Source organism: Blastomyces gilchristii, assembly GCF_000003855.2.
Source record: "Blastomyces gilchristii SLH14081 genomic scaffold supercont1.4, whole genome shotgun sequence".
NCBI lineage: Eukaryota > Fungi > Ascomycota > Eurotiomycetes > Onygenales > Ajellomycetaceae > Blastomyces > Blastomyces gilchristii.
The window spans coordinates 1,521,277-1,544,134 of record NW_003101679.1 but is presented as its reverse complement, the minus strand read 5'-3'; positions in this window follow the sequence as shown (position 1 = coordinate 1,544,134).

Sequence of the window (22,858 nt, the reverse complement as noted above, 5' to 3'; positions counted from 1 at the left end):
AAAAGAAGAAGAAGAACTGGATTCCCCCCCCCATTTTTATCCTTTTTGAGAAAACAAAACAGTAAACAATGCTCTTTTTTTAGAAAAAAAGAAAAAAGGAAGGACTATTGCTTATAAGGAGATAAAAAAGGAAGCAGTCATCGCTAAGGATTACGTTCTGGAAAGAGCTGAGACCATGTGGCCATCCAATCCTTGGCTCTTGTTCTTCGGTACCCTCTCTTGCTACCACTATGATCTATCCCCTCATCTAGCCACCCTCAGTTTACCGTGGAATATCCCCGGAAGCCTTTTATCTCGATGTCACATCACGGATCGCTAGCGATCGCAGTTAAGCTCGCCTGGAAGTAAGGAGAATCAGGTTTCACCTCTTCCCAGTACAGCTGCGGAATAAGCGGCGGAACGATCCGGCCCTTGTGGATTCAGAGATATCATATGGCCAACCCAATAAGAAAGCCTGCTTGAAATCGAGTTGATATAAATAACGCTACAATCCCCGCTTTGGCCGTTTTTACTCTGCGATGATCCCGCATCCTACGGGTAGTCATCACCTTGCTTGAGCATGCCATTAGTGTCTCAGGGCACTTGGTAATCGCTTTTGGATTACGTTCTTTATATCTCATTTTACAGAGGAATTCTTGCGTTTCGCACAATGGTTTGCATGGATGGCAACCGCTCCCTTGTTGTTTCTCGGATGCTTGTCTACGCCCATGGAGATAGGGTATTTAAATCCTGCCGGAGTTGACATTTTTAAACACAGCCTTGACAGAGGAAATAACTCGTGTCGCCGTGCCCCCTCAAATCCAAGAAGAGATCATGATAAGCCCAATGCTGTCTTCATTTTCAGTAGTATTTCACTCCTACCAAACAATCTTATCCTGTAGGCTTGGGTTGAATGCACTTTATTAGCAATCCGCTAGAAAATCATTCTAACCACCGGCAATACCTATGAGATAGTAGTTATTGGGGGTGTCTGCTTGTCATATTATCCTGACAGTTATTCAGGCTTCATAAAATATGATTGATTGAGAAAATAGTATGTATATTGATATCACTAGCTTCTACCTATGACCTGCTTGACTTCATTATAGAGATGTAACAGACCCCGGGGTGGGGGTAGCAAGGCACATTGCACTCTCTGGTATTCCGCGCCGCAGTGAAGCAAGCTAGAAGATTGCAGAAGCTTGCAGACTATTCTTATTCTTATATATGTAACGATGTGATAGATTAAGATCTGAGGCTCTGAGGGATTGAAACATTTTATATAGCTGACTGGCATTTCAGAGATCAGCAAGATCTATACTCAGGAGTCTTTCTCTATATATGGGAGACTCTATACCCGGAGAAGGGAGTCTCTATACCCAGAGAGTCTCTATACCTAGAGAGTCTCTATACTTGGGGGTTTCTATATCTGAGATTCTATATCCGGTGCTGAGTATGTTTAGAGATCTGTGGGAATGGAGCTCATAGTCTGAAAGCCAAGACTTACTAACCCATATATAGTAATGCACTAATTATATTTGGATTAGCACCATTGGTGCGTGTCTATATAATGAGTATTAAGCTTTTACCATGGCGGAGTAGCTGATATGGGCCTCATATGTTGCACAAACCTAAATGCTTCTTGGCCATCCATTCCTGGAATGTTCTGATAAGGTTAGCCGAGCCGCGCCTCGCCTTGTCGCTAATGTCGGTTCGGCGGCGGAGTCATATATATCCTCTCTTTCTTTCTTTAGAATTGCTGCAGTTAAACCAGAACCAAAGCCGAATCCCAGAGCAGGAGCTTATCATTATAAGAGGCAACCTGACCCCTGAAGAAGCTGATAGCCTACTGATTCCGCCTTGATCATTCAGTTGACCTTTTGAATTTGAAACGCTGAAGAGGCAAAAAGCCCTTAGAGAGGAGAATTGGGCAGATGATTTCTAATCTAATGCACGGGTCTTACTCTTCGAGGGAAAAAGACAAAGGGGGTAGTCAGCATTTGCCGCCTAGTTAAAAGAGACTTCATGATTGGAAAGCTCACTTCTGAAGGAGTCATGTGAATGGGGAAAGGCATGGTGGGGTGTCCGGTCCGGACCGGACCGGGACAAGCTGCTAAAATGTAGGCGGCCAATGTTTTGGCGTGTGCCTAACAATAGCACAATAGCACAATAACACACAGAAGTAACACACAGAAGCCCCGCCATCACATGTCAAATTCGACGGGGAGGCAAGCGGCATGCTATCCCCGTGGTGAGCTCTATAGGCAGGGAGGACGGGATGACAATAGAGAGCAACAAGATCTCAATAAAAAGAACGTATTTGCATGGGTTTCACCTGATAGATGATATTATTTGTGGTGGGGAAGTCGCCATCCCGAACAAGGTGGCGGAAGATAATAAAAATCTAATCTTGTTCCAAATGAACTGTATCTGGTATTACCTTTTCATAAAGGACTCCTCAGTTGCTGGTCTCAAGAATAATCGACCGCTAATAGCCATTAAGCGTCAAAAGGTGAAAATCTCTGCTAAGGGCGAAAGAACATATTTAATCACCCTTGCATCTCAGGCATTGCTGAGATGGATGAGTGTACCTGGGACATGGATTCTGTAGGCTACTGGGGCAAAAGAGCTCAATCACCACCAGCGCCTGCTGGTAGAAGGGCCGATCAACCGCGGGACCCCCAACACCCCCCCTCAGACCAGCTATCACAGAGTACAGTACTTCCTCTCAGTGGCTCCCTTCAGTGGCTCCCCACAGTGGCTCCTCTTAGTGGACTCACTCAGTCCTAGGGCTCAAGGGACTTCTAGGGCACACTCCTGGGATGTCTCTTGACACTGTTAAAATGTCCAGGGTATTTGTTAGGAATTTTTAAGTCCATTCTGAGATCAAACTCATGCATGTTGATCACAGCGGGGCTCACACTTAACAGTCTCATAATCTGTAGACTACTGGGACAAAAGAGCTCAATCACCACCAGCGCCTGCTGGTAGAAGGGCCGATCAACCGCGGGACCCCCAACAGATTCTTCAAACAGGACTTCGAGCTTCATTAAAAGACTAAGCATGGCTGCGGTACGGCAGTTCTATAGTGTCAAATGTGTCAAATGAATATTTTATACTAGTGTTACAATGAACACATATTAATGATACTGATTGTATTAGCAATCAAGATCTTCTTATTGAAGATTGTATGAAATAATGACTCAGAGCTCTGAGACCGTCTCTTACACAGTGTATATAGAGGAATCTATATTCAGTCTCTATACTCAGAGATCTCTATACTCAGAGGCGTTATACACAGAGTTCTCTACTCAGAGAGTCTCTATACTCAGTGAGCTCAGTGAAACTCTATATCTATATATCTGAGAGTCTTTATCACCAGTGTGAGAGGTTACAGAGTAAGAGATTTATGAAGTGAAAGTTCATAGTCTGAAAGCCAAGTCTGACTAAATCATATGTAGTAATATACTAACTATATTAGAACTAGTGTAATTAATGCGTGACTATAAAATCAGTATTATGTGAAATTAAGCCTTTTCACTGAAAAAATATTGAAAAAAGTTATCTCAGCAAGCTCAGACACTTCTTCAAATATTCATTACTGTTTTAACACTGAATTGATGATTATGTCATGAGCTAACCTCAAATAAGCAATAAGCTAACTTAAATAGTAAAATCAGATTATGTGAGTGATAATATCTTACAAAGTGTCTTGTAGCAGGCTGCGCCCGATCAATTATATAGACTATTTCATTACACTTTATAGATCCCGCAGAAAGCTCTGATCTCCGGTCGCCGATTCTCGGCTGAAAAACCCATGGAATTTCTGTTCTTCCGCCCCGAAGCTTCACCGCATATAATCAACTATCTAACTGTAAGAATAAGTGCTCGCAGGCAATTATTCGGGTGTTTGCAGCTTGGTGTGATATGTACTGTTAACTACTAGAAGTATTTACAGTAGAAAGATAAAATGTAGAAATCAAATGTATAATAGTATTCAAGCTGAGTTATGAATAGTATTCATGAACTTCAGTCTATATAGTTGTGTGTAGCCAAGGGCTGCTAACTCTATTAATTATGCAAGAGATAGAAATAGAGATAAAGAATCTGTGAGAAGTGAGATTTCTTACATATCTCTCTCTCTCTAAGACTTTGTTCACAAAGCCTTTCACTGAGTGACTTCATAGAATCAGCTCAGCACTGCAGTGATACTCACTAAAAATTCTTTATATCTATAAAAAACCTCAGTGAGGAAAAATCCCTTGTTATTATAAAGAGAAAAGAGTCTGTCACTCAGTTTCTTGTTTCATGAGATTCTTTATAATCTACAGATTCTTCTCTGACTATTATATAGATTTATCTCACATCTTTCATATAGAAGAGTTCTGATTAACTCTTAACTATTTTCATGAGATTCTTGTGTAATCATCACACAGATTCATCTCACAGATGAATTACTCTCTGTGAGATCACTCTTATTAAAGAGAAATATTCATGAGTTAATCTTTCACTCATTCTTACAAATTATTGTTCTTTAACACTGTAGAATTGTGAGGAATTTTTCATTCTTTTATCAACTCTGTAGAATTGTAGAATCAAGATATCTGCAGTCTGCAATCACTCTTTATAGTCATATAGAAAGATTCAGATCTGTAATTCATAATCACTCTTTATTTATTAGAGTGATCTGACTGTTTTATAGAATTATTCACAGTGTAAGCAAATCTCTCTAAAGTAGTATAAATATCTCAGATCTGTTCACAGAACTTCATCTTCTTTTCTCTTTTTCTGTAACAGCTCTCATTCTTATAAACTGTGAGTATTCTTATTCATTCATGAAGTATTTTCACTCAGATGACAGAGAGAGAGTATTTCTAACAATATCTATATATTGATTCAAGAACTTCTTAAGAATAAAAATTTTTTCAATTTTAATATCTTTATAAATAATGTCTGATCACTGCTGAGCTTCTTATGAGTATCTCTGTAACTTCTCTGATCACTTTTTATCAGCTGATGAAGTAGGAATATCACTGCTTATAATAGTGTCTTCATCTCACTCAGCTCTGTCACTGCATCTGATCTTCAGATCAGTGACTAATCTCATGTCTCTCTCAGATCAGTTTCTAGTTTTAAGTAGTGCAGTTCTGCTCTTTGCTGTAAGTCTCTCTGTAAGTAATTTCTTACAGATTCTAGCTGACAGTTCTTATAAAGCTCTTGATATTGTCAGTGTCTTCTGCAGCTTTGCAGGTCTACAATCATCTTCTCTCTGTTTATACAATCTCTGACCAGGTATATATAAATATGTCTAGGTTCTCTATCAATGATTCTCATGCTGCAGCGCATTTTCATAATCTCATTATTAATAAGAGATGAGTCTCTGAGTATCTGTAAAATTCAGATAATTAAGGCAATGTGAATGTCATGAATTCATGACAGAAGTTGACCTGAACAGATGAGCTCTTTTTTCATATCTTAATTATTTCTGAGCTGAATACTCCAGCACAACTGAGAGAGCAGACACAGCTTTATAAGAAATATCTGATCACACATGCAGACAGTCAGCTCTCAAGGTTCTGCTGTAACTGTGTATACTCTGATATTCAACTTCTCTGAAGTCTGTGCATTTCTAGTGATCTTCACATCAAATGTAACAATTGTCTGTATCACAGATATGATACTCTCTGCTTCTTTAAAGAGAGAAATTGATAGTTGTGAAGAGATTGAGTGTTACAGATGTTAAGAGTGTAAGTATGAATTTTCTTTGTTTTTTCTTTATTAGTCTCTAAATTGTGTTCATAGCTCTGTTTTTATTTTCTTATTTTTTAACTTTAATAAGAGTATGATTTCTTCTTCTCTTTACATACATCACAGACTATTCATCTCAGTAGAAACTTATCATCTTATAGACTAGAGTTTGCAAATGACAGTATTAATGTCTTTGTTATAATCAGATTCTTAGTGAAGACTGTATCATTCTGACTTATCAGAATTCACAGTATGAAAGTCATGTCTCAGCTTCTGCAGATGTCTTATCTGCTCAGATGATTCTCAAGTGAACTTATTCATCTTATCAGAATACTCTTATCACTGAATCTTAAATCAGGGCTTATAATCTTGCTTCTCTGAGTCAATAATTTCTTTGATCTAATATTTTCTTTCACTCTCTAGTACTTTATAAACAGAGTGATGAGTCACAGAATTCTCTTCTAGAAATTCTTTATATTCACAGAGTAAAGAGATATAAAAAATATTATATATCTGTAATCTAGATAACAGTTTCAATCTGTAGAACTGTGAGCTAGTTTTCTTCATAATCTTGTAAGACTCTATCTGTAAGAGATTCAGCTTCTTACTAGATCTCTGTATAATGATATTTTCTAAACTCAGTCAGACTCTATTATCTTTCTTAAAACTCTTTATAATATGCTTGAAGTCATAGTATCTCTTCTAATACTCTTAGGTCTTTCTCAAGAATTTGTGAGCTTTCTCCTGAATCTCCTGAATTCTCTCAGCCTGTTCACAGGTATTATCACACTCTATAGTATACTCTCACAGGTTCATCAAGATCATTCATGAATGAGTCTCAGTGAGCATCTCAAAGAGAGTTTTGCCTGTGCTAGAATGCTTTGAGTTGTTGTATATAAACTCTATAAGTGATAATTAATACACTCAGTCATTCTGATTGTAATTGATAAAGCACTGCAGATACTGTTCTAATATACTTATCAGATATTCTGTCTGATTATCTGTATGTTGATGAAAAGCTGTGCTCAGATCTCATGAAATCTTCAGTATAGTTATCAGATCAGATTAGAACTTCTCTGTGAAGATTGATTCTCTGTCTAAGATAATGTTCACAGACAATTCATACAATCAGATTATATTATAAATGAAGATGTAAGTTAAATTCTTTGACTTCAAGTTCTTACAGATAAGTATAAAGTGTGTTATCTTAATAAAGTAATTCACTATCATCAGCACACTGTCAAAACAGGTATTATATATGTCCTTGCTTTCAGAGAGGCTCACAAGAGTGTTTATTTCTAGCTATTCTCAAGGTTCTTACAGAATGAGTAGAGAAGTAAGTTCTTCATATAATCTGAACTGTACTATCTGTGAACTCTGATAAACAGTATAAGAATTCACTATCTTCTTCACAAGTTCTTGTATCTTCAGTCAGAAGTATTTTCTTATAAGTAACTTATAAGTTCTAGTATCTGTAAAATAACCTGCTAGAGAAGAGTCATGATGCCTTTTAATGAGTTCTATGTATAGAAACTCATTTACAGGTATATAAATTCAGCTCTCTCTTTATAAGAGATTATTTAAGTCTCTTTAATTCTTTATTTCTGCAGAGTTGATCTCTGCTGTGAGCAGTTTTCAAATATACTGAGTATATTCATTCTTCAGTTACAGTTCAGACAATCTGAATAGAAGATCTTATAAAGACTTATACTCTGTTTTCTCTTGCATCAGGTCTTCTGCAGTGCTTCTCAAAGTCTGCAATCTCTTCAGATTATAGATACTCTCTTCAAGAATTCTTGCAGAGATTCTCAGAGTGTTGACTCTCAGTGTTATAGAGAGTAGTTATACAGACTTCTTCTCTTTCTCTTCTCTCTTCTCTCATAGAGAATTGAGAGACTCTTCAGTCAATCTCTTTATAACACTCAGTTCAAGCATTCTGTGAAGCTTTTCTATCTTCTCTAGTCTCTCTATGTCTGTCACTCTGGTCTTCTTAATATAGTCTAGTCTGTGAGAGAATCTGTTCACTGAGTTCTTAGTTTCCTTGATATATTCTATCTTAAATCAGAACTTACTCAGTCTCTGAGCTCAGTGAATCTGCTGCTGTGAGAGTTTCTTGATTGAAGTAAACTGTTATAAGCTGTTATAATCAGTTCTAACAGTAATCACTGTCACAAGGCTCTTAAAGTAGTGATGTCAGTGATAGAAGAATTTCACTATTATAAGAAGCTTCTGATTATAAATATTATAGTTAATCTCTGCAGATTGTATCTTCTGCAAGAAAAAGGCTACTAAAACTCAGTTCTCATTTGACTGTAGTTATGAGACTATTTCTGAAATTATAAAGAAGAAGACATCTGTCTTCAATCTGATTAAGAGTAAGAGATCAAAGTGAAACAGTATCACTGTGTCTGTGAATATCTATTTCAATCTTATAAAGATCTCACAAGCTTCTGAGATAAGAAAGTTCTCACAGCTCTCTCTTCTCAACAATCTTTTCATTCTCTATTCATGAGATGACTTCTTCTTATTTTCACTCTTCAGCATATCTGTAAGAGTTAAGAAGATTCTTGTAAATACAAAGATAAATCATCTATAGAAATTCACAAAGCTCAGAAAGATCTGAATCTTATGAATACTAGTTAGCTTCAGTTATGATAGAATAGTCTCAACTTATAAAGATTTCATCTGAATATTATCTGCAGTGATTACATATTCTAGGAAATTAATCTGATGAGCACTGAAGTTGCACTTCACAAGCTTAATATACAGTTCTGCCTCATCTAAGATCTTCAACACACTTCATACATGCTCAGTGTGCTCTTTCTTCTTTATAAAGTACATCATCACATCATTCAGATATATTACTATGAAGACATTCAGATATACACAAAGTATTTTATTAATGAAAGACTGAAATACTGCAGAGACATTAGTCAGATCAAAAGACATCACTAGATATTCAAATAATCTCAGTGTAGTTCTAAAGACAGTCTTTTATTCATTCTCAGACTGTATTCATAGTCATGTATATACATTGATCATATTCAGCTATGTGAATATAACAGCTTCTGTAAGACAGTTGATCACATTCTCAATCAGAGACAGAAAGTAGTGACTCTTTATTATCTTGAAGTTCAGGTTACAGTAGTCTACACACAATCTGAGATCTTTATTCTTCTTCTTCATGAATATCACAGAGACTCTCACAGAGATCTGTGAAGATTGAATAAAGTCATTCTTCAGATTCTTCTTCACATAGATCTGCAAGACCTCTGTCTCATGATAAGAGAGCTTATAGATTGATTCTTAGAAGAGTTTCTGTTCTTCTATCAAATCTATTATCAGATTCTTCTCACAGTGAGAAGAAAGCTCAGCTGTCTTTGCTGAACTGAATATCTCTACAAGATCTCAGTATTTCTCTGATATCTGAAGCTTCATTTCCATGACTGTAAAGTTCTCAGACATTTGAAAAGTTATTATATAGATGAGCTTGTCTTCTCTAATCAACTCTGCAGTATCAACTGATTCTATCTTTATAAGTGAGTCTGTCAACACTGATCAGAAGTATAAATCTGACTCATGAATAGCTATGTGCAGATTATGTCTTTGAAGTTATACAAGTTTTAAGTATATATCATCTGTGATGTCTGTAATAATCACAGTTTCTGTAAATTTTCTTCAGATTCTGAAGAGATCTTGTAATTCAAAGATAATTCTTATAAGTCTCTCAGTTCTCAGGTCTGAGTTCTTGTACTCTGCTTGTTATAAGAGCAGATTCTCAGTTTTTATCATTCAGCTCATTCACTCTGTGAGCTTTAGAAACACTATAGTGACCTGGGATTCTGAGTTCATCAATGCTTTCCATGCTTGTGAGACAGCAGCACTGTGACACAGTCTCTCTCTGTAAGCAAGCATTTTCATCAGAAGAGCAACAGATTCAGATGTCAGCTTCAAGACTCTTAAGAAGACTGTTACTGACTCTATCTACAACTTCTTAAATTTCTATTTTGATTTATCTGAACAGTTTGTACAGAGATATTCTGATTTAGAACAGATAAAGCAGAGTCTCTTTTTCTTAATCTCTCTGTTATACACTCTGTTCATGAGAGTTTATGAAGCTCTCTCTCTCTGCTCAGCAGTCAGATATGAATCTCTCTGTATCTTATTATCTTTTTCTGACAAATCTGTTCTCTGTTATTCTGACTCTTACAGAGCTGATTGATGATTCACTCTTCACAGATCTGTGACTCTCACAGTGATCTGTAAGTGATGAATGAGAGTCATCAGTTTCTTCAGAATTAAGAGCTTAAAGTCTTACTCAATGAGCTTGTTCTGTATATCTTTATTCAGTCTCTTTATGAATATTATCATTCAGGTCTTGTTTCAGAGCCCTGTTTTCACAGATCTCAATTCATATTACAATTTCATGAAGTACTGTGAGTAGTCTTCATCAGATTTCTTATCTCTTTTTCTAATATTGATGATTACAGTTCAGGTGTTCTCTGTTCAGCTTACAGAGTTTCTCAACTTATTCTCTAGATAGATCTTAAGAATAGATTAGCAGAATCTCTTGTGATCATTCTCTAGATAATTCAGCCAGTTCTTAGCTTCAGTGTAGTAGAGATCTGTCATTATATAGATGACAGCTTCTTCATCTTTCATGTCACACAGCTGGGCTTGTGAGTCAATTTCAAATGCAAACTTGTAAAAGCTTTTATAGATTATAGTTTGATAAGTAGTCTTAAGTGATTGCAGCTGAAGAAAGTTTCTTTTCAGTTCACAGATATCTCTGAAGATTATGTCTAGAGACTCAGTTCAAGAGTGTTTACAGACAGTAAGCATTTCTTATAGAAAAATAGCTTAATCTCACAGAAGATGCTCAAGAATGTTCTTCACTAAGATTGATTTATTCATGGGTTTAAAGAATTTCTCTGTCACAGATGCAGAGAATGATGTTCTGTGAGTAATTAATAAGTTCTCTGAAACTTCTTCTATGAGAGTTGTTCATGATTTGAGTGACTTGCTTCTGAGTGTCTGCAGTAGAATTCACAGAGATTGAAGCATATGAGTTTTTAGTTCTTTCAGTCATAATGAGTGATTGCTGACTGACTGAGCTTGAAATGTAAGAATAAGTGCTCACAGATAATTATTCAGGTGTTTGCAGCTTGATGTGATATGTACTGTTAACTACTAGAAGTATTTATGATAGAAAGATAAAATGTAGAGATTAAATGTATAATAGCATTCAAGCTGAGTTATGAATAGTATTCACGAACTCCAGTCTATATAGTTGTGTGTAGTCAAGGGCCACTAACCCTATTGGTTACGCGAGAGATAGAAATAGGGGTAAAGGATTCGCGAGGAGCGGGATTTCTTACACTAACACTTATTTTCATCTAGACTGGCCGTGTGACCGTGTCTGAGACCAGGACCAGATTTTTTGATAGTTCTATTATCAATTCAACTGATCTCATTACACAGTTTTAACATTAGATAGTAGTCTTATACTGTCTCAGTGAGACTTACTGTCTACTCTTGTCACATTTTTCAAATGAGATCATGATTTTCACTTCTCAATTTAAATTATTTTTATTGATTTAAATGACTTTAAATCTCATTTGAGTGTTATCAAAAAGTGTTACTTTTTAAAAAATTAAAAATAGTCTAAAAAAAACCTTAAAATGTCTAAAAATAGTAACTTTATGCTAAGAATAGAATTAAATGAAATCAAATGAAATCACTTTCTCATTTTTTTCAAGTCATGATTTCATTTTAAGATCTTATATATAGTCACTTTACATGTTTTTTTAATAACTAGTCTCAGTGAGATTCACATCAAGAAATGTATGAGATCAGATTAAATAAAATCAAATGTGAAATTCATGATTCTGATAATCAGTCTATTTTCATCTAATACTCACCTTTGTAAATCAATTACAATCAACTTTAAATGTTAATATCTTAATAAATATTCATTATTTTAATTCTTTAATTTGTAATCTATAAATATCAAGACTTATAGTATAATATAATTCAAAGTTATTATAATATAGTTAAAATTAATTAAAATATAGATTCAATTAGAAAATAAAATACAGTAAAATAAAATATATAATATTTTATTATAAATTAAGAAATATATATTATATATTATTGAAAATAATAATTCTTATATAAATATATTATAATTTAATAAATATTAAATTATTTTATATAAAAATTCTATATTTTAATTTTTAAGAATTTTTTTATTTTTTGATTATAATTTTTTTTATAAATTACAAGTAAAATATTGAAAATTCTTGAAATTTTAAATTTTGAAAAATAATTTATTAAATATAAATATAGTTTAATGATTTAATATAATAATTTATTTAAATTATAATTTTAAAGTATAAATAATTAGACTGATTATGTAATTATATCTGAGATCAGAATCAGATTTTTTAATAGTCTTATTATTAATTCAACTGATTTCATTACATAGTTTTAATATTAGATAGTAGTCTCATACTGTCTCAGTGTGTGGTGGGCTGCGCCTGATTAATTATATAGACTATTTCATTACACTTCACAGATTTCTATTACTCTGATTCTCAGTCACTGATTCTCAGCTGAAAATCTACAGAATTTCTATTCTTTCACTTTGAAGCTTTATTATATACATTACTATATATGCATATAAATATTCATTCTAATTACTGATTGTCACACTTTCTCTCTTTTCTTTTCTTTTTTAATGTTTTTCACTTTGTTATATAAGATCTATATATTATACTGATCTATTCAGTATAGGTCTCTTACACTTGAAAAATGTTCATTATCTTCTTATTAGAAATGATTACTCACTGAGATATCTGAATATATAATAATGTATAAGAAATAGAGAAACAGTCTCAATTAGTTAAGTAAACACTGAGTTCTTAGATAGAAGCTTACTCATCAATCACTCTGACTCTGTAACAAGATCTTGCAAAGAGAATAAAATCTTATAAAGAAAATATCAGTGAAAGATCTGAGAGTTCTAACATAGATATATAAGATATTCATATAATTACACTTCTTCTGATTTCACAGATATTACATATCTAACAATTGATATAATTATGTTTAATGATAACATGAGAGAACTCTTGAATACAAGTATAGACACAGTGTCACAGTGACTCTGAGCAATGTTGAAACTATAATAATAATAAATAGCTGATATACATGCAACTTAATAATGCTAATATAAAGAGATTTAACAATTATCTTAATAAGAAACTCATACAATTTCAACATCTACAGAATTAAATATAAAAGCACTGAAAGAATGTTTAAATACTTCTATATATTTCAATACTTCTGATCTCACTCTCTACTTATTATAAGGAATGAAAATGCTTATAAAACTAAGTATAGATGAAGATATCATCAGTTTACTAATTAATCAAGATTAATATATTAATGAATAATTGAAGAATCATATAAAATAGAAGTTCTATTCATGAATAAAAGTATATGAATCAGTGTTGTGAATATCTGATAATATTATTAAATATCTTAATATTCTGTTCTGAGACACTGCTATGCAACAGAAAGTATTAGATTGATTACAGAGTACTGAACAGAGAAACACTTCTCTCACAACATTCATTCCTGCCTTTGACACTAAGATTCTAAAAGCAGGTGATCAATCTTGAGAGAATTGAATGAAGATTACTATACTCAAGAAAATATTAACTTTCAAACTCTTACAGACTCTTGTAAGTGTAGACAAAGATCAGACTTATGAAGATTTCTGCATATAACTTCAGATATTGAATAACTGTCTTATCAAGCTCAAGAGTATACAGAACAGTGATAGAAGATGTTACACTTATACATCTATACTGAGAAATAACTCAGTCACTCATACATCTGCACTGAGAAATAATAACAATAATGCAGATGCTATGAACTGAGTAGACTTGAATATCTATACATAAGTAAGAGTTTTCACTGTCTGAATAGACTTCTAAGTCTCTGAGATCATCTCTGAAGAAGTCACTGATTAATGTCAATGAGAAGTGTGTATCAACTGTAACTGATCAGAACACATTACTTTCAACTGCTGATTAATCTATGTATCTTCTTACTCAAGAGAAAGATTGATGCCTTCTCACTCAAAGAATAAATCAGTATCTGTTCATATTAATCACATTGTATTGAAAGAAGATTTAAAAGATAACTATGAGAATGTCTTGATAAAACAGAGAAAAGATTAGCTTCTGTTCAAATTCATAAACAGAAGCTTGAAGAGATCAGATGATATGACGGGCTGCGCCCGATCAATCATATAGACTATTCCGTTACACTTCACAGATTTCAACCACTTCATTCTCAAATGTGTATGCTCTGATTCTCGGCCATTCTCAATCACCAATCCTCAGCCACCATGAACACATATAGATTCTTCCGCCCCGAAGCTCCACTATGTACACCATCACATACATGTATAAATATTCACTTTAATTGCTGATTCTTGCACTTTCTCTTTCTTTTCCTTCTCTAACATTTTTCTCTTTGTTATATAAGATCTATCAATATCATATCAATCTATTCAATATAGGCTTCTTACACTAGAAAAACATTCATCATCTTCTTATTAGAAACAATTATTCATGCATTGTCTTCTCATTAGAAATGATTATTCATCAAGAGATATCTGAACATGTAATAATGTGTAAGAAAGAGAAACAGTTAAGCAGACACTGAGTTCTCAGATAGAAGCTTGCTCATCAGTTGTTCTAATCTTATAATAAAATCTTACAAAGAGAATATCAGTAAAAGACCTGAGAGTTCTGATACTCAAATGTATGAGATATTCATATGATTACATTTCTTCAAGATTTCACAGATATTATACACTCAATGAATGATATGTCTAATGACAATATGAGAGAACTCTTGAACACAAGTATAGAAGTGATATCACAGTGACTCTGAGCAATGTTGAAATTACAACAGTAACAGATAGCTGATATGCATGCAACTCAATAACTTCAATATGAGAAAATTCAACATTTAACTCAACAAGGAACTCATGCAATTTCAGCATTTACAGAATCAAATATAAAAGCACTGAAAGAATGCTTAGATGCTTCTGCATATTTCAATGCTTTCAATCTCACTCTCTACTCATTATGAAGAATGGAAATACTCATGAAACTGAGTGTAAATGAAGATGTCATCAGTTCACTAATCAATCAAGATTGATATATCAATGAATAATTGAAAGATTGCATGAAACAGAAGTTTCATTCATGAATAAAAGCATGTGAATCAGCATTGTAAACATCTGATAATATCATCAAATATCTTGATATTCTATTCTGAGACACTGTCATGTAATAGAAAGCATTAGATTGATTACAGAGCATCTGACAGAGAAACACTTCTCTTACAATATTTATCTCTGACTTCAACATCAAGATTCTAGAAGCAGGTGATCAATCTTGAGAGAATTGAATAAAGATTAGCATGCTTAAGAAGACATTAACTTTCAAACTCTTACAGACTCTTGTAAGTGTAGATGAAGATCAGACTTATGAAGATTTCTGCACACAGCTCTGAACATTGAATAACTGTCTTATCAAGCTCAAGAGTATATAGAACAGTGGCAGAAGACATTACATCTCAGCCACTTATACACTCATGCTGAAGAATAACAATGATGCAGATGCTATGAATTGAGTAGACTTGAATGTCTATACATAAGCAAGAGTCTCTGCTGTCTGAACAGGCTTTCAAGTTTCTGAGATCACTTCTGAAGAAGTCACTGATCAATATCAACAAGAAGTGTACATCAACTGTAACTGATCAGAGTACATTGCTTTCAACTGCTGATTAACCTATGTATCTTCTCACTCAAGGAATGGATCAGTGCCTGTCCACGCCAACCACATTACAGTGAAGAAAGATTCAGAAGATAACTATGAGAATGCTCTGATAAAACAGGAAAAAGATTAGCTTCTATTCAAATTTACAAACAGAAGCTTGAAGAGATCAGATGATAATAATTTAAAGAGAAAATAACAATGAATGTGATTCTTATATCTACTGTGATTGATAATATGTATAATATGAAAGCCATGATAGACAGTGATCTATGTCATTATACAATGATTAAATCTTCAGTTGTAAGATATTACAATCTTCAGTGTATTCTCTTATCAAAACCCTGACTTCTCACAGGATTTGATGGCTCAAAAAACATTTATACCTGTTACATGATGAAGTTGACTATAGATGTGAGAGAATATCAATGTGAAGATGTCTACACATATAAAGTTAATAATCTTGATTACAATCTTATGTTAGAACTTACCTGACTATCTGAACAAGGCATCTTATTGAATGCTTGAAACAGAAGCTTGATATTTTCTAACAATGATAGAATTCATAAAGATGACATTCACAAGATCATAAATCTAACACAGATCTCTGTCAATGTGTATAAAATACTCTGAAAAAGAAGTTGCTGACAGCAGAATCATGTGATAATCTATTTCATCAGTCTGACTGATATCAAAAAGACTCTAGAAAGGTTATTCTGTGTTACAATAACAGATTCTTGTATAAAACTCTCTTAATAATATCATGAATATCTAGATGTCTTCTGATAAGATAATATTATAAACATACTCTTCTTACAAGATTCTGAAGTGAATCACAGCATTAAGTTAGAGAAGAAGAATGATAAGAACTCTGAACTGTTATAGAGCTCTCTTTATAACATGTTCTGAGATGAACTCCTTCTTCTTTGAAAGACACTCAATGATCTATTAAATAAAGAATTCATATGTGTTAGTAATTCTTTCACTGCAGCCTCTATTCTCTTTGCAAAGAAATCAGATGAAGAACTTCAATTCTGTATGAACTATCAAGAACTGAATAGAATAATAAAGAAAGACTATTATCTGCTATCTCTTATCAATGAAACTCTAGCTTGCATTGAATAAGCTCAATAGTGTATAAAACTAGATGTTATCACTGCATTTCATAAGATCTGCATCACTGAAGAAGATGAGTGGCTTACAGCATTTCAAACATAATATAGTCTCTTTGAATGAATAGTTACTCTCTTCAGACTGACTAACACTCTCAGTATATTTCAGAAGTATATTAACTGAGCACTCTGAGATTTTCTTGATGAATTCATATCTGCATATCTCAATGACATTCTCATCTTCACTGATAAGTTCAGGAAAGAACATCAAGAATATGTATAGAAGATATTACAATAACTATAAGAAGCAGAACTATCAATAGATATTGATAAGTGTGATTTTGAAGTCAAGAGTATTAAATATCTGGGTTTTATTATAGAAGCTGACAAGAGAATTCAAATGAATTCTGAGAAAGTCTCTGCCATTCTTGAATAAGAAGCTCTGTGTACTGTGAAAGATGTACAAAGCTTCATTGAATTTACTAACTTCTATCAGCAATTTATATAAAACTTCTCAGATATTGTGAGATCACTTACAGAACTTATCAAGAAGAACTCAGTATTTCAGTGATCAGCAGATGCTGAAGCTGCATTCACACAGATGAAGAAGATATTCATCAATATCTCTCTGCTAATGATATTTGATTCTGATTGTGAGACAGTTGTTGAAGCTGATTCCTCTGACTATGTGACAGAAGAAGTGATATTGTAATATGATGATGAAGATGTTCTACAATCATGTGTCTTCATGTCTAAGAAACTGAGTCCTGTCAAATGCAATTATAAGATCTATGACAAGGAACTTCTCACAATTGTACACTGTCTAGAAGAATGAGACTCTGAACTCTAAAGTGTGTCTGAATTTGAGATAATCACAGATCATAAGAATCTCAAATACTTCACAATGACCTGTAAACTCACTGAATGACAGATGTGATAATTGAAGTTTCTAAGCTGCTTTCATTTTACAATACACTACTGCCTCAGCAGCCAGAACTCGATGGCAGATGTTCTCTCACAATGAGAACAAGATATACCATCTGATGTGACAGATATATGCTGAATGAATTGAGAACACTGACTCTTGAATCTGAAGATATTAGTTGATCACAATGAGATCACTCATGACACTATATATGCTTCATTGATCATAACATTCTTCAAATCTACACTGAATGAATTGTGGCATATAACAGCTCAAACTGATGAACTTCTTCAAGTACTCACTGAAGCAGTATGTCAAGAAGTAACCTGATTTTCCCCAGAACTATATATAAGAATCAATATCTCAGAATATTCAATCAATAATAATAATGCTCTATGATTCTGTGAATGATACTGAGTCTCTCACTCTGAACTCTTACACACCTGAATAATGCAAGAGATGTATGATTCATGTATGACTGATCATTCAGGCTGTGAATAACTGTATAGAATGATCTTCTAAGAGTTCTACTGATCTGAGATATTAAACAGCATCAGACACTTTGTCTGAAACTGCAACTATTGTTCTTCTGTCATCTTATAAAAGAACTGTAGAAAAGATCTGCTGAAATCACTTAATATCTCTGATAGAATCTGATAAGATGTGATAATTAACTTCACTGTTGATCTCTCTGAGAGTAAGAGTTATAGAAACATTCTGATCATTATGAATTGATTGAGCAAAGATGTAATATTGAAATCTTGTGATAAAATGAATACTGAACAAGTTACTGAAGCTTTTCTATAGAGCCTGTTCTATCAGATGCATGAATTACTGAGATCTATAGTATCAGATCAGAATCATCAATTTATAAGCACTCTCTGAACAAGAATCTGTCAAGTTCTCAAGATTACATGCTGTCTGTCAACTGTCTATCACTCTGAGACTGATAATGCATCAGAACAGACAATTCAAACTGTGAAGAATTATCTTCATAAGTTCTACAATTACTTATAAGATGATTGACATGATCTTCTTCTACATGCAGAGATCACTATTAATGATCAAGATACTGTTTCAACAGGTGTAAGCTCATTCTTTCTCACATATGAATATCATATGAAAGTACTGAATCTTCTAGAGATCACACATTTCACACTGAACTTCTGCAGTTCAATTCAGATCACTGATAATATATTAATAAAACTCTGAGATATCTGTGATTGAGCAGAAGCCTTTATGACAAGTACTAAACAGAATTAAGAAGATTGAATCAATGTTCATCAAGATCTCACTGAACAATATAAGATAGAAGATCTAGTATGATTGAATCTTAAGAATATACAGATCACATATTCATCTTATACACTGAATTACCATCATATCAAGTATAAAGTGATAGAAGTTCTAGATAGTCACAACTACTGTCTTGACACATCATCAGAAATTCATAATATCTTTCATACAAGCTTGCTTCACTGCACTATCACTGACCTGTTCTCTTCTTAACTGACTTTCAACTGACAGCTGCCAGGCATCATAGAAGAAGATAATGAGCTGAAGTGAGAGATTGAGAATATTCTCAATGAGAGACTCTGTGATCACAGCTAATAATATCTTGTGAAATGAGTCAGCTATGATCAACTGACCTGAACTCTGAGTTCTGCATTATCTGAAACAGCAGTCTTTGACTGATGAGAACTGCTTCTGAAAGAGAGAGGCTAATATGGCGGGCTGCACCTGATCAATTATATAGACTATTCTGTTACACTTCACAGATTTCAATCACTTCATTCTTGAATGTATATACTCTGATTCTTAGCCATTCTCAATCGCCAATTCTCAGTCATCATGAACATGTATAGATTCTTCCACTCTGAAGCTTCACTGTATACATCATCACATATGTGTATAAATATTCACTTCAATCACTGATTCTCGCACTTTCTCTTTCTTTTCCTTCTCTAATGTTTTTCTCTTTGTTATATAAGACCTATCAATATCATACCGATCTATTCGACGTAGGCCTCTTACAGATGACAATGATTTAAAGAGAAAATAATAATGAATATAATTCTTGTATCTACTGTAATAGATAATATGTATAATATGAAAGCTATGATAGACAGCAGTCTATATTATTATATAATGATTAAATCTCCAGTTATAAGATGTTATAATCTTCAGTGTATCTTCTTATCAAAATCCTGACTTCTTGCAGAATTTAATGATTCAAAAGATGTTTATACTTATTATATGATAAAACTAAACATAGATGTCAGAGAACATCAATACAAAGATGCCTATGTATATAAAGTTAATAATCTTTATTATAATCTTATGTTAGAACTTATCTGACTATCTGAACAAGACATCTTGCTGAACACTTAAAATAGAAGCTTAATATTCTCTAATAATGATAGAATTCATGAAGATGATATTTATAAAATCATGAATCTGACACAGATCTCTGTCAATGTGTATGAAATACTCTGAAAAAGAAGTCACTGACAGAATCACTGATAAGATTATTAATAGTAGAATTATATAACAATCTACTTCATCAGTCTGACTGATATTAAAAAGGCTTTAGAAAAGTTATTCTGTGTTATAATAACAGATTCTTATATAAAACTCTCTTAATAATATCATGAATATCTAGATATCTTCTGATAAGATAATATTATAAACATATTCTTCTTATAAGACTCAGAAGTGAATCACAGCATTAAGTTAGAAAAGAAGAATGATAAAGACTCTGAATTATCATGAGATTCTCTTTATAACATGTTCTGAGATGAACTTCTTCTTCTTTGAAAGACACTCAATGATCTGTTGAATAAAGAATTTATATACATTAGTAACTCTTTCACCGCAGTCTCTATTCTCTTTACAAAGACATCAGATAAAGAACTCTGATTCTGTATAAACTATCAAGAACTGAATAGATTAATAAAGAAGAACTGTTATTCTTTATCTCTTATCAATGAAACTCTAGCTTGCATTGAACAAGCTCAATAATTTACAAAGTTAGATATCATCACTGTGTTTTATAAGATTCATATTACTGAAGATGATAAGTGACTTACAGTATTCTGAACATAATATGACCTCTTTGAATAAGTAGTCACACTCTTCAGACTGACTAACACTCTCAGTATATTTCAGAAGTATATTAACTGAGCACTCTGAGATTTTCTTAATAAATTCATATCTGTATATCTTGATAACATTCTCATCTTCACTGATAAGTCTAAGAAAGAATATCAAGAACATATATAAAAGATATTACAATGACTACAGAAAGCAGAACTACTGATAGATATAGATAAGTATAATTTTGAGATTAAAAGTACAAAATATCTAGACTTTATCATAGAAGCTGATAAGAGAATCTGAATGAATTCTGAGAAGATCTCTGCTATTCTTGAATGAGAGGCTCTGCACACTGTGAAAGATGTATAAAGCTTCATTGAATTTACTAACTTCTATCAGTGATTTATACAGAACTTCTCAGATATCATAAGACAACTTACAGAACTCACTAAGAAAGACTCAGTATTTCAATGATCAGTGAACACTGAAGCTGTATTTATACAAATAAAGAAGATATTCATTAATACTTCTCTGCTGATAATATTCAATTCTGATTATAAGACAGTTGTTAAAGCTGATTTCTCTGACTATATTATAGAAGAAACTATATTACAATATAATAATGAAGATGTCTTATAATTATACATCTTCATGTCTAAGAAACTGAGTTCTGCTGAATGCAATTATGAGATCTATGATAAGAAACTTCTTATAATTATATACTGTCTAGAAGAATGAGACTCTGAACTTCAAAGTGTCTCTGAATTTGAGATAATCACAGATTATAAGAATCTTAAGTACTTTACTACTATCTGTAAACTCACTGAATAACAGATATGATGATCTGAGTTCTTAAGCTACTTTTATTGTACAATACACTACTGTTCTGACAGTCAGAACTCAATAACAGATACTCTCTTATAATGAGAGTAAGATATACCTTCTGATATAACAGACACTCATTGAATGAACTGAGAATATCAGCTCTTAGATTTAAAGATATTGATTAATCAAGATAAAATAACTCATGACACTATATATACTTCTCTGATTAGAACACTCTCTCTCTGAACTGATACTGACACTGATATCTTCACTTCTTCTACACTGAATAAATTGTGATATATAACAGCTCAAACTGATAAACTTCTCTAAGCACTCACTGAAGCAGTATATTAAGAAGCATCTCAATTCTCTTCAGAATTATGTATAAGAACTGATATCTTGAAATGCTCAATTAATGATAATAATACTCTATGATTCTGTGAATAACACTGAGTCTCTTATTCTGAATCCTTGCACATCTGAATAATATAAGAGATATATAATTCTTATATGACTGATCATTCAGATTATAAACAACTGTATTAAATAATCTCTTGAGAGTTCTACTTACCTGAGATATTGAACAGCATCAGATATTTTATCTGAAACTGTAACTGTTGTTTCTCTATCATCTTGTGAAAGAACTGTAGAAAAGATCTGCTAAAACTTCTCAATATCTCTGATAGAATCTAGTAAGATATGATAATTGATCTTACTATTAATCTCTCTAAGAGTAAGAGTTATAGAAATATTCTGATCATTGTGAACTGATTGAGCAAGAGTGTAATATTGAAATCTTGTAATAAGATAAATGCTGAATAAGTCACTGAAGCTTTTCTACAGAGCTCATTCTATTGAATGTATGAATTGCTGAGATTTATAGTATCAGATTAAGACTGTTAATTCATGAGCACTCTCTGAACAAGAATCTATTAAGTTCTCAAGATTACACACTGTTTATTAACTATCTATCACTCTGAGATTGATAATGCATCAGAACAGATAATTCAGACTGTAAAGAATTATCTTTATAAGTTCTGTAATCACTTATAAGATAATTGACATGATCTTCTCCTGCATACTGAAGTTACTATCAATGACTGAGATGTTATTTTAATAGATATAAGCCTGTTCTTCCTTATACACAGATATTATATGAAGATATTGAATCTTCTAGAGATTATATATTTCACACTGAACCTCTGCAGTCTGATTCAAATCACTGATAATATAGTAACAAAGCTCTGAGACACTTGTAATTGAGCAGAAGCCTCTATAATGAGCACTAAATAAAATCAAGAAGATTAAACTAA